Source organism: Papio anubis, chromosome 9 (genome assembly GCF_008728515.1).
Source record: "Papio anubis isolate 15944 chromosome 9, Panubis1.0, whole genome shotgun sequence".
Taxonomy (NCBI): Eukaryota; Metazoa; Chordata; class Mammalia; order Primates; family Cercopithecidae; genus Papio; species Papio anubis.
In genome coordinates this window covers 69,895,311-69,914,361 of record NC_044984.1, presented here as the reverse complement: position 1 = coordinate 69,914,361, position 19,051 = coordinate 69,895,311, and the positions used below count along the sequence as shown (strand labels likewise).

Here is a 19,051-nt window from a genome sequence, read left to right as displayed (position 1 = left end):
TCATTCCCTCCTACTCCCAGGCCTGGCAACCATTCATCTGACTTCTGTCTCTATGGATTTTCTATCTCTATCTCTATGGACATTTCATATAAATGGATTTATACAATACATGGCTTTTTGTGCCTGGCTTCTCTTTCACTTAACACAGTGTTTGTGATGTTCATGTTGTAGCATTTATCGGTACTTCATTTCTTTTTATGACTAAATAGCATTCCATTTTACGGATATTGAGCATACTGTTAATTCGCTCAGAATGAGTTTCCATCCTTCTCCTCACCTAGCTGTCTCTTGTTCATCCTTCAACAGTCAGCTCAACGATTACTTCCTCATTGGACTTTCTGAGACCCTGGCCTAGATGAAGTCGTAGGCTTTTTAAGGCCAGCTTTCTCTTCTACATAGCTCTTCTCTCAGTCTGTAATTAAACACTCATTTAGGGGTTATTTGACTAATGACTGTCTCCCCAACTGGAATCTAAGATCCATGAGGTAAGAAATCATGTCTATGTTAGTTCCATATTATATTCCCAATAGCTTTTAGAGGGCCTGGTACATAAATAAACTTTTGTCAAATAAATGTTGTTGAAATTATTTCCTAGTAAGAAGTAAATAATTGGCAGCAGCTTACTGTTCCTTCATTCCCAATGGTATTTTGAGTTTGAATAGAAATAGAGCTGTCATAGAGAAATTTCATGGTGGAATTTCCCTGGCAGAGAATAAAGGCTGGATTGTTTTGGGGGAGAGACTTCTTCCTGCTCCTGAATTGCACCGCCCGATGCCTATGCCACCTGAAAGATCAGTTCTTGAGTCACCATTTCATTCACTGTAAATATGTACTGCTTCCATTTTATCCGAACTGAAAAACAGGCATATTTGGTTCTATTAACATTCTTATTTCATTACTAGAAAAGTAGTGACCTGCTGTAAGTAATTATCCCTCATCCATCTTTCCTCTCCAATATTTATAATGTAAGCCTGATTGAAATTTGATGGGTTTCTTTGATGTCTGCAACTGAAGGATGCTTTTATTTGTAAATGGGATTGTAATTGTATGTTGGAATGTACCCTTCGTTAACTCAATGGCGCTGTCTTTTCCCAATCTTTTCCTGATATTCGTAATGGGTTTAAAAGTAGTCTTTCCTCTTTCATGCCCTTACGTTACCTCATACATAAACCATATCCTTTGTGCAAGTGTTTGCAGTCTACACAATGCTGTCCTGTTTTGGAGTAATTATATCTGGAAAACAGCCAGTCATTATGTTCTTAAACTGATGGCAAATTCTTCTCTAGTATTTACAGACAGATGACAATTAAATTGAGGCCCTGATACAGTAAAAGCACAATTTAACAAATTTACTTGGTGGCAGCATTTTTATTTAAATTTTGTTTAATTACTCATGATAAAAATTTTCTCCAGAATGATAGTTTTATGCTCTAAATGAGCTGCCTGATATTTTTCTCAATTAGGCATCAGATTAAGGGACAGTTGTGCCAAGTGAATTGTATCATTTGCATGTAGAATTACTATTATTTCAGTTTTTGTTTATTATCCAATTGATTATGTCAACCCAAAGAAAATTGGATATTTTTGTTCCAGGTATAGCTGAAGTGCTCTAATGTTTTTTTTTCTCCCCAGGTGGGGTCAGAGGGGCTAGATATGGATAAAGTTAATCCTAACTTTAGGCTATTCTCTGAAGGTTGAGCTGTGAACATGTAATGGCTAAACATAAATATATTTCAAGAAACCTAAAAAATATCAAAAGTGGTTTCTGGCCTCAGGGATTGTCAATAGCCTGATTAATTCTACTAACATAGTAAATTAAAGAGAGATTATTTAGCTAGAGAGGCATTGTCGGAAATGGAGCGCCAGAGGCAAACATTGGTAATTTAGATCTTGGTATTCAAGACTGACTCAGATCTTGGTATAGTCAGCTTAGTAATCAATTCCCAATTGTGTAGGTGGCTACTGGAGTCTCATAAGGTATGTGTTTTTTTAAAATAACACACAAAATCTCATATGTTCTGATCATAACTTGGCATCCTGTGAATCTTATCTTTACGTGGATGGTAAGAGAATGTGCTAGTCAGGTTAATGTGATGGCCCATTCATCTTGGGTGTTGTAATTCTCATTGTATAAATTTAAAGATTTTTCTGCTTTTATATACATCTTTGTGATGTTTGAGAGAAAGAGAAGAATATAATCTAACCGGACCAACTTTGGAATATAGACTAGTTTAAATTTTTAAGCTTGCAAGATTGAGAACAAGGACCTAAACACTGATGAATTCACCAAGAAAAAGTCAACCAGTAGGCATCTCTCTGCCCTGAGAAGGGTCAGCTGTCTCTGCGCACACAGCACTCTCTCTCTTACTGTAGGTCTTCTTTGAATTTATTCATTTTATTCTTTCACTGGCTTTTGTAAGGGGATAGAGAGGCATAATAAGAGTCATACATACACACATACAAAAACTAAACACAACAAAAAGTCTTTAGAATTCAAGGATCCCAAGTTGGAATATTCTTCCTTACTCTGTCAAATGACATTAGACAAATGACCTTTTTTCTCAATTTCCTCATCTCTTTAAACTTGAAATGCTACCTATCTTTTTATTTGTTTTGAATATCAAATTAAAACTGTTTTAAAAATGTCAGCCTAATGTGAGACTGACATGGAGTAACCCTCAATTATTCATCTGCTTGGCTTTCATTTCATTCATTCTTCTTTTCTTTTTTTGAGATGGCATCTCTGTGGCCCAGGCTGAAGTGCAGTGACGTAATCTCGGTTTACTGCAAACTTGGCCTCCCAGGTTCAAGTGATTTGCCTGTCTCAGCCTTGTGAGAAGCTGGGATTACAGGCACACATCACCACACCTGGCTAATTTGTGTATTTTTAGTAGAGACAGGGTTTCACCATATTGGACAGGCTGGTCTCAAACTCCTGGCCTCCAGTGATCCACCCGCCTTGGCCTCCCAAAATGCTGGGATTACAGGTGTGAGCCGCTGAAAAAAGTTGACAGTTATATCCAGTTCTCTGTTTTGGAAAGGTACGATTATAAAATTGTATTTATAAACTCTCATTTTTTTTGTTCCTAGAAAGAAACTACAAATAATCACACATATTGGTCACTGGATATTCGCTCCTGTCTAGACTTAGAAAATTAGGAGGTTTTTGCTGTCTGTGGCACTGCAGCCTAGACAAGTATAGAAACAGCCTCAGACTTGGGGCATGTGCCAGGAATCTCCTGACACTGCAACACTGTGAACATATAACAAAAATACAAAAACACAAAGATAATCACGTTCCCACATTCAATTCGGGTATATGGCTTTTGAGTAAGCCTGTCATCTATTTTAAATATGGTCTTTTAATAGACCCTGTTTTCTACTTCTGTTCCCTGAGTAGCCAATTAACAGGTCAACATCCTCCTAAGACGCCTGTCTTTCAGGCTTTGGCCAGCACACTATGGTTTTTAAACCCACTCTTAACATATCACCCCATGCCTAGGAAAGAATAACTCATTTCCATTTACTGTAATGGGATAACCCGTGAAAAGACCTATTTAGAGCTGCATGTCAGATACTTTCATTTGCTCAAAGTGGCCTTTCATGCAGAAACATGTTTGGTTTTTTTTTGGAAGATGGAGTGTTCTTCAATGTTGATGTTGGAAGACTCCAAAAGTGAGGTCTGTGGCTTTTCTAATTATGCAGGATTTTAGTATAAACCAGTAGGCAGATCTTAGCTAAATCTGCCCAACAGAAAACTGTCTCCAGCCAAACGACCAACTGAAAGGTCAATGTAAATACTAAGATTATTAAGCAATAGCAGTTGAAGAAAGACATTCAGCTGTGGTGGAAGGACTCTTGCAGGGTGAGAAAGAAAAAAGGTTGTTTATGTACTGTTCCTCCACTTCTTCCCAGAAAAGGTTTCTTGAACTTCCTCCTTTTTCACACTGGGGTTTTCTTGTCTCACATTGTCTAGAAAGAAAAAAAATGGAATTTTTCAGTGGTAACACATCCTTGAAATTTGGGGTTTTAAATTCTCTAACTGCGGCTCTTGCAAGGAAGAACACCAGAGTCTCTCATTATCTTAATGGCTTCCCTCTGCTGCTGGGCATGGGCCTCATTATAGCTTGGAGTCTCTTTAGGGACTGTGCAGGTGCCTTTTTTTCAGTTCAGGTGGGCAGGGTGGAAGTCATGCGTAGAGCACACTCCAAAAAAGAGCCCAAACTGCTCCACTGACTTCCCCATGCACACTCTTGGAGTTATTTCCACTAATAAAAGCAGAATAGAACATGTACCAAATCAAACCATCAAACCATTGATTATATCTACTGAATGTCAGAGAACATGCTATTTATTGCATACATAGCATGTATTAGCTAAGATGATGCTCGTTAGCTAATGAAAGCATATTATCGTTCATCTCAACCCCACATCTGCTCAAGAGGTCTCTGGGGCTGTGCCCTCATTTCCTATTGCTGCTGTTTTCATATTTTTAGATTCAGTACTTCCCCATCTCTGAAGTGACTCCATGTGGTACTTGTGTGTTTGTATGTGAGCATGTATTTTATATCTATCTATGTATCTATCTCTTTATATTTTAAGCACAGATTCCAAGGCAATTCTCTTATGGACATATTCTCCTGGATCTCCCAAACTGAACTCAGTATCATTCATTCCCTCTCAAATATTCCTTTCTTCTTATGTTCCATGTCTCCGTATAGCACACTGTCATTCACTCATCATGTTTGCTTTCTTCGCTTTTCACTCTCCAAATCCCATTTCTGACCACCTTATCTGCTCCCCACGGAATCATCACATTGCTCAATTCATTTCCACTGGGACATTTATCACTGATTTATACTATTGGGTTAATTGCTGGTTTACTTTGTGTCATCTGTCTCTTTTCTCTAGAATATAAGCCTCAAGAAGGTAGGGTTCTTTTCTGTGTTATTCCCTACTGTGAACCTAGAACAATGCCTACAACATAGGCATTGTTACCTATAAACCCTGTAAAAGTTTATTCATTACATGAATGAATCAAAAACTGTCTCATTGATGCTATTGTGTTAATGTCTTGCAAATCACTTTTTAAAATCCCTGTTGCTGCCACCCTAGTTAAAGCCAGTATGTTTCTCATATCTGTGACTGCAATAGCCTCTGAGCAGCTCTTCTTGCTTCCACTCTCACCCTTCTCTAGATTGTTATCTGCCTGGCAGGCTGAAGTCTGTCTAAACTGCAAACTGGCTCCTGTCATTGGTCTCCTTAAAACTCTTAAGTAGCTCCCCATCACAATCCGCTTTGCAAACTTTTCCACAAGCATTTCCCCAATGGCAAAGGAGAGAGCAGGCCTGGGATCTGAAGTTACCTGTCACAAGTACAAAATACCTTAGGAGTTTTATAATTTATCTTACAAATGTATGCAGATTTTGCACTCTACTTCTTTTTTTTTTTTTTTTTTTTTTGAGACGGAGTCTCGCTCTGTTGCCCGGGCTGGAGTGCAGTTGCCGGATCTCAGCTCACTGCAAGCTCCGCCTCCCGGGTTCCCGCCATTCTCCTGCCCACCTCAGCCTCCCGAGTAGCTGGGACTTCTGGGCGCCCGCCACCCCTCCTTGGCTAATTTTTTTTTCAGTAGAGGCGGGGGTTTCACCGTGTTAGCCAGGATGGTCTCGATCTCCTGACCTCGTGATCCGCCCGTCTCGGCCTCCCAAAGTGCTGGGATTACAGGCTTGAGCCACCGCGCCCGGCTGCACTCTACTTCTTTAGTAATAAATATTTTAAATTACTCACCACTTAGCAAAAACAATGCTCCAGGAAGATATTTCTTGTTTATCCTGTGGTTTTGCAATATGGACACCAGGATATCAAAGTCTGAGAAAGGCAAAAACAGATTAAGATCAGATAAATTACTTTGATGCATAAAGCCCTTCAAAACCTGGTACGGGATTCTCTCTCCCTTCTCACCTTTTGCTATTCTCTCACACCCACCTTCCCCAGGCTGGCCCATCTCAGTGCCACCCTCCTCTCTAAGACTGCTTTAGGTCTCCCTTCTGTGTTTCCCCTCAGGATCCTGTGCCTTGTCGTCTGCACATTATCAGTCCTTATTGTTTATCTCTGTGTCTGTAGCACTAACTCTGAGGAAAGGAGATGCGTTATGTTCATTATTAGCCAAACCTGGTCCAGTGCCTGGTAGATCTCAAACACACAATAAACATCTACGGAATGAATTAGTGAATGAGTCAATGGATTACCAATTATTCCAAGTAAGTGCTCATTTGAAGCTTTAAGGATGCTGATATCTGAGATTAAGCGACATTCTATTTCAGTAGCCTTCCCCCATCTGTTACTCCATCCTTCCCAATACATACATGTAAGAAGAGAAATTTATTTAGGGTTGATTTGATTGACAAAGAATTGAAAACTGCAATAATGTCTAGGACCAAAGCAGTGATTCAAATTTACTAAGAGACATGTAAAGTTCAAAGAATGATCCTTTTCCCTGGAAACTGGAAGGGATTTTTGAAAGCACAAGGACTCCCTAGCGTGAAGCAGCAATTAAAGAATGGATATTTGGTAACATCATTGTTTCTGATTTAGATGGCAATCAAATGTCATTTGCAAAGGTTTCAAAGGAAAGTTGAGCCCATGTTTAAGAAAATACTCAACCTCGTTCCATTTGTCATAGAGAATCATAACTCATCTATCCACCTATCTTTTCTGACATTTACTATAAAATGTTGTCACTGGGACTGTAACATCTAATTGGCCAGGCTATTTGAATGATCTGATGAGCTAGTTTTAGGGTTCAATGTGTCATTAAAAAAGAAACCAGACTTTTCTAGTGGAGTACAACTAGTGGAGCCTCCATAACTTCAAAGTCTCTTAGAATGGTTTTGGCCAAAGTCAAACATCCTCTGCATTTTATAAAATTTTTGGTTATGCGTGACAGATGCTCAATGGGAAAGTTCTGCAGATGGAATCTTTCTACAGAGGGAAGTGGTTTGCTCTTATTAAAAAGTCTGAATGGGGACCAGAGAGAGAATGAAGAGGAAAAGGAAGTCACAGAAAAAGTTCTGGCTGCAAGGCCATCCCTAGGCACCTGACAACATAGAGCAGTTGGCAGAGGATTGAAGTTAAGCAGCTGAGTCCTGTCCTCTGAGAGCTTACAGTCCCCAACCAACTGACTCAAATACATGATTAAACAGCACTTGGCCAACTATACAAGTATTGAACCATAGCCAAAATAGGTTTTTTAAAAAATAAATTCAAATTAAAATGCTTCCCACTGCAGTATGGAATATAATTGAGGTATCTTCTTTTCAACTGGTTAACAATGGATCCTTCCTGAAATATTCAACCCTTCACTGGCTTAGAAGGTATTCTTTTTTATTTATCAGATATGATTTGGGGGATGTTTAACACATGGGACTCATGGTTTAGTGTGTTTTCCAATTTTGTTACAGTGTTTCCAGTCAGGACAGCCTTAAAGGAAGCATTGCATATTTTATTAATTAATTAGTCATAATGAATTCTTTATTTCTGGTGTTGGCAAAGGCTGAAGCAGTCTGTTTGGCTATTGTTACACAGCCTGGTTTGCAGGCATTTCCTCCTGAGATTGCCAAGGGCAGCTGCTAGGGGGTCACAGCAATTCCTTCAGCCAGTACTGTCCCTTTCCCAGACACACGTCTCTCCTTTCAACCCACAAGTGAGGATGCAGCAGAGTGGGCCTGGACACGGGCTTCACCCCAAACACAGCCAGAACACTTCGTTTTTAATCTGACCTTTTCAGACAAGTTTGTTTGTTTGTTTGTTTGTTTTTAAGTGTTCTATAGCTGAAAAGGTTTTGGAAAACTACTCAATAAATAGAAGATAGATAGATAGGTGGATTGATAGATCGTATAAACAGAATATTATATTCTACAAAAGCTGTTGCTTCCCCATAAGGCTTTTTGAATTTAAACTCCTCCTTCATCAACACCAAATATTAAAGATACTACTTCGTACTGGCCTGGTGCAGTGGCTCACACCTGTAATCCCAGCGCTTTGGGAGGCCGGGGTGGGCGGATCACTTGAGGTCAGGAGTTTGAGACTAGCCTGGCCAACATGTTGAAACCCTGTCTCTACTAAAAATACACAAATGAGCTGGGCGTGGTGGCAGATGCTTGTAATCACAGCTACTCATGAGGCATGAGAATTGCTTGAATCTGGGAAGTTGCAGTGAGCAGAGATCACACCACTGCACCACTCCAACCTAGGCAACAGCCAAGACTCCATTTCAAAAAAAAAAAAAAAAAAAAGACTCCATTTCAAAAAAAAAAAAATTACTTCCTACTAAAATAAAAAAGAATAATGGCTCCCAAATACCTAATGTCTATCTGTTCCTCTAAATTAGGGGTTGTGCTTAAATTTACTAAATTTATATGTTTATTTCAGATAAATTAGGCCGAAAACCTTTGTTCATATCAGTACTGTACAAGTGACTTCCATTAATTTATTTTGTGAAGGAAATTAAAACCTGTGACCATGACATGTAAATTCATTGAAATTAAATGCAAATAAATCCAGTCTTGTTATGTTCTTCTGTTTCAAGACTGAGGTTATTGACTGACACATAACGTTGAGAATCCATTTCCCAAGCACTTTGATTGACAGGCAAGACAACACAACAGCAGAAAGCTGGCTGCCTGTTTAAAAGCCGTGCTCCAAATACAGGCTATGTTGATAGAATTGACTGCTGCATTTTTCTGCTTTCTGGTGAGAAGATAATCCTCTACCTTCTATTTACAGGATATTAATTTTAAGCACCTGTGAAATGAAGTTCTTAAAACCTAAGATTCCCCAAAACTCCAGTTATCAACAAGGTTATATAGGAATCCAAGCCAGGCATTTGGAGTAGATGCTGAGATCTCCTCTCCCTCACACCTTTGCTGACCCCAGCTACCTGCAATCTTGCCAGGACCATTCTGGAGGTGAGGTGATCTTTTTATTTGTAAAAGATCTAGTAAAGTATACAACAGTTTATTCTTTTAATTTTAATGGCAATTTACATACATACATACTTGTGTACTTCATAATCAACTTTCTTTTAAAATATGTGAATTCTTTGTAGGAAATGTTTCAATTTTAAAAATTAAATCCTTTATGAATATAAATTTAATATTCATTTCCTTCAACTTCTTTCATCTGAATTTCTTTCTTCCCATTATCCCTTTTTCTTCTTAGCTAAACCATCAAATGACTCTCCTGCTATTTTACATTTTGCTGATAAGCAGTTCCTGTAATTAATAACCTTATCTTTCTATATATGAAAAAAACAAATTTAATGCATTTTAATAAGGAGGTTGAAAGAACAAGGAGACATTTTATTGCTGTGTTGATTTTGATAAGACTAGAAATACCCTGGTTGGCTGGTGATGGCATATTGATGTTGGTTGCATTTGTGCACACATTTTTGGTTACTCTTGCTGTTTGTACTTCAGTATTTCTTATAAATATATTTCTGAATGGGTGTATAATGTAGATTTCTTTAATAAGCAAATCTCACTGAATAATGTGATGGTTTTAGGCCACTTTATCATTATGTATATCTGATTCTAATCTTGTGTTTGCAGTTATCAGCTGACCAACCAACTGGGCTGAGAATCAGAAGATTTGGTTTTAAGACCAGCTCTTCCAAAAAATTGCTCTTAGCCCAAGGAAAACATCCCAATTGCTATTTCCTTATTTATATGTAGAGGTGGAGCACCGGGAGACTACCTAAAAGAGCTCTAATATCTAAACCAGAGCTAGTATTCTACGACTCCAGCTAATTCATTAAAAAAAAAAAAAAAAAAAAAAATCCTGCGTTAGGCTTTTAAAGTTGAAGATCCTTTGGAATGTGAATAATCAGGTCTCTCTCTGGGGTCGAAATTTTGTACATCCCAAATGAAGGCTGAATAAAGCCTATTCCTTTGAAATTAGTGACGTTTATGAGCTCATGAAGGATCCATAACAGAAAGAGCTCTGTGATGGGCATCAGGGTTGTTCCCACCCTTGTTTCCTGTCCACCCACACACTAATCCCGTGATGTGGTTACATCTGTAATTTCATTCTGCAGAGAGGAAAACTGTGTTGTACAGAGTGGTTAGTTGTCTCGGGCAGGGCGGGAGAGGGTCACGCAGCTACAGAGGGCTGAACACAATTCTCAATATTCCAGACTGTGGTGATTTTTGTTAGAAATCTTGGGGTCACTTTGGGAGGCCGAGGTGGGTGAATCACGAGGTCAGGAGTTTGAGACCAGTCTGGCCAACATAGTGAAACCACGTCTCCACTAAAAATACAAATAAAAAAAAATAGTGGGGTGGCGGACGACTGTAGTCCCAGCTACTCGGGAGGCTGAGGCAGGAGAATGGCGTGAACCCGGGAGGCAGAGCTTACAGTGAGCTGAGATCCGGCCACTGCACTCCAGCCTGGGCGACAGAGGGTGACTCCGTCTCAAAAAAAAATAAAAGAAAAACAAACAAAAAAAAGAAATCTTGGGGTCACAGTTCCCAGAACTGTGTCCTCAGCTCAGGAGTAGGAAGTGAATAGGAGTGAATACCTAACGCTGCTCAAACACGGCTGTTCTCGCGCTAGCAGAGGGATGGTTGATTGGGTATCGGGGCATCTTCTCCACTAGACTGTAAGCTTTTATATTACAGAGTGTATCCATATATCCTTCAGGGCAGGGAAAAGTTTTAAAATTGGTGTAATCTGCTGTAGTACCCAGGACTGTGCTGGGCTCCCCAATATTTTTCAATTCTGTGACACTGTAGGCAATCAATATAAACAGGAGATGAGGGTAACAGTGGAAGTAGAAAGGGGTCAGATGTGAGAATGGGGAAGTAGAGGGTACTACACCCACCTCAGTTCAGTAAAACAGAGCCCCTTCCACTGGCTGATTGGTGAATCACCGGGGCTGGCTCCAGGAACAATGAGAAGTCTTGGATTTGGTGCCCTTCGGTGAAATCGTATTCCTCCTCTTCCTTACTGGCACCAGCGCCTTTTGAAAAGCATGAATGCTGAGTTAATCCTTCAGGGTCCCCATAGTTCTTGTTCAAGTAAAGTTCAAGGCCAGGGACTGTCTTTAATTATGGCTTAAGGAAACAATGCCTCCCTTTTGACACTCTATGTGGTTAGTGATACTCTTGCTTGAAGATTCATGCAGGTAAAACCAAAAGGGGTTTCTATAGTATTTAAATCCATCTTCAAACACCACTAACCACTCCCTCTCCAATACTCATCTCCTGCTTCCAAGGGCAAAACTTAACCATCAAATAACATCACATATATGTTTTGGGCCTTGTGTTTTGTACCCTACAACATGTATGACTATTATACTGATGAGAGAAAACAAAATGTTTATGTAAATAAGTTTTTAATCACTAAATTCTAATGATAATCAAACCAAAACAACAGATTATTTTTCTGAGCATTTGGTCACCGCTTCAACAAAAATTCTTTCTTTAAGAGCTTATTGTAAAAGGATTTCACCTGCATTTATAAAGATGTCTTCTTTCATTTATTCTTTGGCAATTCTGATCAGTAAATTTTACTGGCATTTCTCTTTTGCTGTGCTCAACAAGTTAATACAGCATCATCATTGATTTCTGCCACATGTTACAGCAAACATACTTATTTCTCTTTTTTTCTGCCAAAGAAATAAAATCTTTATGTGCTCTGCACGTGGGTTAGGGGAGCTAACAATGGGCTGATTGTTCCAGTCTTGGTGCTGCCTAACCTTGGAGGTAAGGACTGTTACTCTTTCAAGCACTGTCCTCTAGTGTGGAAAATAAATATTAGCACTTTTACAGCAAGCATTGCTGCTCAAGAACTGCTGCTTGATAAGTGCGTGCCTTCCACCAGCACACTCAGTGCTTTTCCTGGGAAGGTATTGACTCCTAACCACATGAGTTAAAGTAATTCTTAGTGGGACAATTACTGGCAACACATGCACCTTTACCTAACAGTGTTAGGTCATCAGAAACCACTGAGTAGATGAAAGAAATGGGCTTGTAGTGCAGCTTAGATCCATCAGCTTGTGATAAAATGCAGGGAAAAAAAAGGGGGGGGGGGGGGGGTGAGGGCACAGTTCATCTATTTTTAAAAATTAGTATTTCAAAAAGAGTACTGGCCAGGCATGGTGGCTCATGCCTATAATCCCAGCACTGTGGGAGGCTAAGGTGGGTGGATCATCTGAGGCCAGGAGTTTGAGAACCAGCCCGGCCAACATGGTAAAACCCCATCTGTACTAAAAAGACACAAAAACTAGCCTGGCGTGGTGTCGGGCACCTGTAATCCCAGCTACTTGAGAGGCTGAGACAGGAGAATTGCTTGAACCCAGGAGGCAGAGGTTGCAGTGAGCGGAGATCATGCCACTGCACTCCAGACTGGGCCACAGAGTAAGACTCTAGTATATTAAAAAAAAAAAAAAAAAGTGCTATCATTTTTGACAAACTGGCTATTCTGAAATTAATTTCTGTGTGAAGCACACATACACATTTCTTTGAATCCTTGTATAACTCAGCTCTGACTGGCTGTTTAATGGAATGGTTCTGGCTATCCATATTTTCCAAGTTATTATCTCTTAATTTCATTTAGTATGATGCCTGGCTTTGAAATCATAGGTAAATATTCAACAATGTCTGGTGGGTAAGATTTTAGGCAACTAGATTCAGATAGACCTGGGTTAAGCATTCATTGGTTAGTTGGCCTTTCTAAGCTTCAGTTTCCTTTACAGTAAAATGGAGATCATAATGGTGCTTTCTTTCCTTAAATAATTTATTTTATGAACCTATGAGGCTTGAAAAATATTTAACATAGTGTCTGGATCTTCACAAACACCAAATAAACATTAGAAATTATTTTATATATTTTTGCATTTTTTTTTACATGGCCTCTAGAAAACTTTCTATCCACCATTCAAGCCCCAAATGACATTCTTCTAATAAAACATATAGTAGACTATTTACATTCATTACAGAGTTCACTTGTATGGGTTCCTTTTACTGCATTTGAAAAAGCCTTTGCTCAGTGTGCACGTTCAGCTGGACCCGTGCTTCCTAGCTTCCACTGAATTTTTGTGTTTGACACCTCCTTAGGGGACAGTTTCATATCAGGTGTCATTTCACATTAAGAAGCCAAATTTTGTGGCTGCTTATATACACTCAAGAGTATGAACACAGTCAAGTTGACTGTTATTGTTGTCAGTTCCCAAAATAGTGACCCGACCTCCATGCCCAAAGGAGCATAAACCACAGACTTGTAAAAGGGGTACTCCTGGGAAGCTAAGGTTGGGGGATAATCTGCAAAACACTCATACCTTTCATTGCTTCACAGATTATATCCAATGTCCTTCAAGGTTATAAAAATAGTTTACAGAGCATCTCTACCATAAACGGTTCTGTCCTTTCATGAAAGAGGCCAGTTGTGTAGCTGGAAATGTTTCTGCAAGACTACAGTGGCTGACGGGAGATTCAGCATAGCCAAGCCCTTGATACAAACCATCTGCTTTTCTCTGAATGGTGTCCTTGAGTCTTCGTTCTTGCTCGGTGTCCTGTGAAAGGAGCTGAAGCTGCTGCCACCTGATCCCGGTGTTTCATTACTGCCTGTCCCTGACCTGTGAGTTGACTTTTCATTGTCCTTTCCCTTAAAAGCAAAGCTCAGGTCTCCCTTGGGCTAGAGAAGGGTGATGGTTGAGGTTAGAATGGGGGTCAAAAATCAACAGAGGAATCCAATTACTTCTTTGCTGAAGCAAACCAAGCACAAATTCTCCAAAGTTAGGTAAACAGACCTATGTGCAAGGTGGGGATAACTGAGTGGAAAGCAAAAGGAAAGAGAAAATGAGGCAAATAACCTCCAAACATGTTTCTCATAACTAATATCCTGGCACAATTTAGAGAAATGTCAAAGTTTATTATTGCACTTATTAGAGCTAGTGAGCTCCCAAGGTAAATGGAGAACTAAAAGGCCTTCCTAATGTTGTACTAATTCTTATTTAAAAAACTGAGGACTTCATGTCTTCTGACCAGCATGCAGCACATTCATGGAAACTAAACTCTTACTACCACATGTGTTTTTATTTTTAAAAAACAAAGTGAGAACAGGTTAACACTTCAAGCTTTCCTCAAGCAAAGTGTTGGACTAGTTCAGATGGTTTTCGAGAGAGTAACTGCTCTTCCTTGGACATTATAGGCAGGACTATTCTAGAAGAAAAATCTGCTTTGAATCACATAACTAGTATTGTTTTCCATAGAGCAAAAGTAGTTATGAAGATGGGCAAAGGACTAGATTTAAAGAATCATCATGAACCTTTTATTAGAAATCTCTAATAAGGAGGAATAATATTGATTCTGACAATGTTTTTTTCAGAAGGTGACAAATGAGTTGTTGACAGGATAGTGAACTTCATCCTAGTTATTTAAATTAACACTGGTATAGTTTTCTTTACACTGACAGCTTATAATTTAATTGTGCACATGACAAGTATTTTCTCAAAGACGTATTACGTGCTGAAAATGATGATGAATTATTTAAGTATAGAATTCACTCAAATGTCACCTGGTGCTTCTGATCTACTGAGAGTTGTTGGATGCGAAAGGTAGTAAGATACCTGCGTGTACATACATAAAGCCCGAAGTTCAACAAGTAACACTTCTCTGCCTCATGAACCTCTGTCATCTCTCTGATGAAAAATATAGAGAGAAGGCAATAAACTGCAAATGTTATGACTACATTTCTGAAGCCTCCTTACCAGATCACATCCTGTCTGAGAGACAGCATGAGGGATTTGTGCACATGGAGTCATGCAGCAGGTGAACCCAGGTCAAATGTAACATCACTATTTATAGCTGTGATTTCAGATCCCTTCACCGGTATCCTCTTAAATTGACTTTTGTGATATTATAATAAAATGGGAATAGTATTTCATCAAATTTAGAAGCTATTATAAGTTGTTGACTTCTTGTGAGGATGCCTGAAGCTTCTTCTTGTGGTGGTTGACTTCTGAGGCTGCTTGAAACTTTTGTTGCCATTAGGTTTCAGAGAGCCATTTAAGGTGTACAGCTAAAAATGCATCTTGCAGAAGTGAAGCTAGGATACACAATTCAAGAGGCAGCTCCTCATACATTTACACTATTCACTCAGCCAGCAAATATTTATTGAATGCTTACTATGTGCCAGTTACTACTCTAAGTTGTGGAGATATTACAGTGAATTTAAAGAAAAAAAAATGTATCTTCGCCCTTATAGGCTCATGTTACACTGTCGTTGTTTAAATAAAATAATCCCCTCCCCTCAAACACACACAAACTTTTAGGTAATTTCCACACTGTATTGCCAAACTGTATGTGCCTTAGGTGGGGATCCATTTGGCTACAAGTAAGAAAAAAATTTGACCAATCGTGGTTTAAACAAATAGGGCTCTCCCTTTTCACTTGGTATAAAGTCTGTATGCAGAGCGTCAGGAGGCTTATACAGCAGCTCAACTGTGTCATGGGTGATTTAGTTTTTTTCTGTCTTAATACTTTGCCATGCATAGCATGATGGTTGTTTTTCATAGTTATAGGATAGTCGCTATAACTCCTGGCACTATGTCTGTACTCACAGCAAGGAGAAAGGGAAATGAGTGTCTAGTCTTTATTTAAAGAGGGAAATAAAATTTTCACAAAAAAATTTCTAACATATTTCAAATTATGCGTCATTGACAAGACTGTAGCACATGACTACCCACATCTGCAAGCGAGGCTGAGAAAGTGAGTATATGGTATTTATAGCCTCCATAGTGAAGGTAATCAAGAAAAGAACAGGGTTGGGAATGGGTGTTAAGTTAGCTAATCTAGAGTGTAGTTTATATTGATTACAAAAACAAAACAAAGCAAAATAGAAAATCCAATGTCATTTAAACAAAAGCTGATTCATTTTTACATCTGTTAATTTTCTTAATGAGTGACTGAATGCATGAATGCCTTGTCAAAGTACACAATGTCCTGTAAAAGCCTGAATAATTGAATAAATGAATGAATGGCCTAATACGACTGGCACAGGCAAAAGATTGTCTTCAACTCTTGATGGACAATTGTTTTGGCTATTTCTACTACTTCAATTGCTGATTTCAGTAAAAATTATCAACAAGCCTGAATATAATCTTAATTATTATCAAAGTTAGCATGCTTTAAAAAGTTCCATTCAACAGTCATTTATTAAACAATGACTATAAGGTAAATACTGTACTAATCCTGAGAGTTGCATAGAGAAATAAGACAGTATTTAGGCTGTGCGCAGTGGCTCACGCCTATAATCCCAACACTTTGGGAGACCGAGGTGGGTGGATCACAAGGTCAGGAGTTCGAGACCAGCCTGACCAACATGGTGAAACCCTGTGTCTACTAAAAATACAAAAATTAGCTGGGTGTAGTGGCACGCACCTGTAATCCCAGTTACTCAAGAGGCTGAGGCAGGATAATCACTTGAACCTGGGAGGTGAAGTGAGCCGAGATCACACCACTGCACTCCAGCCTCAAAAAAAAAAAAAAAAAAAAAGAAAAGAAAAGAAAAATAAGATAATATTTCTATGTCAAAAGGTAAATACTCAAGAAGAAACAGATAAGCAGATCTGCACATAGTGGGACAACTAACTCTGCCTGGGGGAGTCAGAAACGTTTTCAAAAAGAGTTGTGTATGTGCTTTTCTGTTGTGTGTGGAGAAGGAGATGAAACAGAAAAGGAAGACGAGGAAAGAGACAGATACGGGCTTTTTCAGGTGAAAGGAATAGCATGTCAATGTCACAAAGGCATGTGAGTACACATTAAGTAAGGGTAACACTTTGGTATAGCTCTGTGGCATGGTACAATGTTAATGAATGTCAGAATCATGCATGCCTGAGTTTGAATCCCAGTTTAAGTTCTTTTTTATTGTGAGACCTAGTAAGCTCCTGAATGTCTCAGTTTCCTCATCTCTAAAATGGGGATGAAATATCCATTTACTTGCATCATAGAGAATTTGGAGCATAAAATGCCATGATACATGCACAAGAGCTATGATGCCTGACACAAAGATAATATCAGTGTCTGTATCTGTTGTTGTTATCATTATCATAATAATTACCAAAACAATGTTGTGTTTTGAGAGTAATGGGAGACAAAGAAGGAAAGGTCTGGAAGTATAGGTCATGAAGAACGCACGGCAAGGCGTTACTAAGGTATTAGAAAATATAGCCACAAATTTCTCACAACCCTGTAGACATCCTCTTTGCAATGTAATGTTGCCGTTCCTTCCTTCAGGAGGTAAAATCTATTTCTCCAACATCTTGAATCTGGGCTGGTCTTATGATCTGTTTTGACGAATAAAATATGGCGGAGGTGACATTGTGCAATTTATGAGCTGAAGCCTCAAGAGGCATTTCCAGCTTTCAGTTTTACCATCTTAAAATCCAGCTGCCTTACGAGAAGATCCCAGCCAGCTTGCTGGAAAGCGCATGCGAAGGGGAACTGAGGCACACTAGCTGAAAGCCCTAGTCAACTGCCATCTGGGACCAGCTAGTAGCTAGGTGAACTGCCACCTGACCACAAAATACATAAGTGAGCCCAGCAATACCCCAGGGAGCAGGGACAAAGTATCTCAGCTGATCTCTTCTTCAACTGCCAACCCCAGAATTGTGAGCAAATACGTAGTGACTGTTTTAAGCTACTGAGTTTTGGGTGTTTTTTTATATGGCAATAAATAACCGAAAGAGAAGCATAACAAGTTCTACTTTACCTAGGAGATAAGAAACAATCTTCCAAAGATTTTTAACAAGGCAATGACCTCAACAGATTTTTATTTTAGGAATTTCACCCAAATGCCAGCGTAGAGGGTTCATTGAATAATGTTACTGAGAACAAGTACAGAAGATACAAGGTATTAGGAGTAATCGTTAAGTAAAACTTGATGAAGATCTGGGCAATGGTAGAATAGCAAGAAAAAAGCTACTTGCCTGAATGAGGAACCTCAGAAATGCCCTGCACTCTTCATTGAATGCTCTGCAGAATCCTTCCTAAAATTCTTAATACTTTTTGAACAAAGACCATGCAGTTTTACTTTGCACAGAGCCCCGAAAATTATGTAGCTGGTTCCAAGGAAGGAATTCACAGAAACTGAGTTTCAGGCCTGACATATTAGGAGGTAAAAAGAATCTGACTCAGTATGTTCTTGGTTGTGGCAGTTTTTAATTGTATAGCCACCAAGACTCTCAGGTTTGTGAATGTTTGGATCTCTCAGTGGCAGTCAAGCTTTGATTACTCTGAGGCTAAAATCAGTGGCAGTTCCACACAACAGAAACATCAAGAAAAGCATTTCCAATCTTCTCTTTCCTAAGAGCTACCTGAGTGGCCTTGAGTGAATCCACCTTCTCCAGCTTCCTCATTCATGAAATGCAGTGCTAATCTTGTCCCTACACAGCCACAGGATTGTGACAATTAAGCAGACATGTGAATGAAGCACTTTAAATTCCCCACAAAGGAATGCATTCAACTAAATAGAGGGACTAAAAATAATTCTATTAACAACCATAATCCTCAGGCAGTGTCCTCAGCTCAGGTCCTTCTGAGGTGGCTATGGCTGCATGCTGTTTAGAATTTCTGAATCAAAATGCCTGACACTTTTCTGAGAGATAAAGAGAAGACAATAGATAGATAATCATTTGATTGGGCTGGCTATGTGTTTATATGTTATAAACTCCTTTTCCTTTTTATTTTTTTACACTGTCTCATAATTTAAATTTTCTGCTGTATTCAATCATCAAACATTTATTGAACATATTGTTATGTACTGGGCACCAAGCTGTGGGCTAGAAAAGAGGAACCAGTAGGGGCCCCTGCCCTCAAGGAACTCGTAGTATATAAATTGGAGATTGATACAAATAAACAACTAGAAAGTAATGTGCCAATGTTAAAAAAAAAAAGTTACAAGCCAAGTGTTAGTGGAAAGAAACCATTTATAGTCTCGAGGGACAGAGAGAATAAAGGCTTCTCTGAAGAAGTAACATTGAGTTTTTAGGATT

General features: G+C 39.0%; 1 long non-coding RNA gene across 1 annotated transcript in view; it reads left to right on the top strand.

Moving 5' to 3' along the window:
• The window catches only part of LOC108581028, a 252,080-nt gene extending 243,010 nt beyond the window's left edge, over window positions 1-9,070 (top strand). Inside the window, exon 4 of the long non-coding RNA XR_004176126.1 lies at window positions 8,785-9,070. This is a non-coding gene — a long non-coding RNA (uncharacterized LOC108581028). The remainder of the gene's footprint in view (window positions 1-8,784) is intronic.
• The last annotated feature ends 9,981 nt before the right edge of the window (window positions 9,071-19,051 follow it).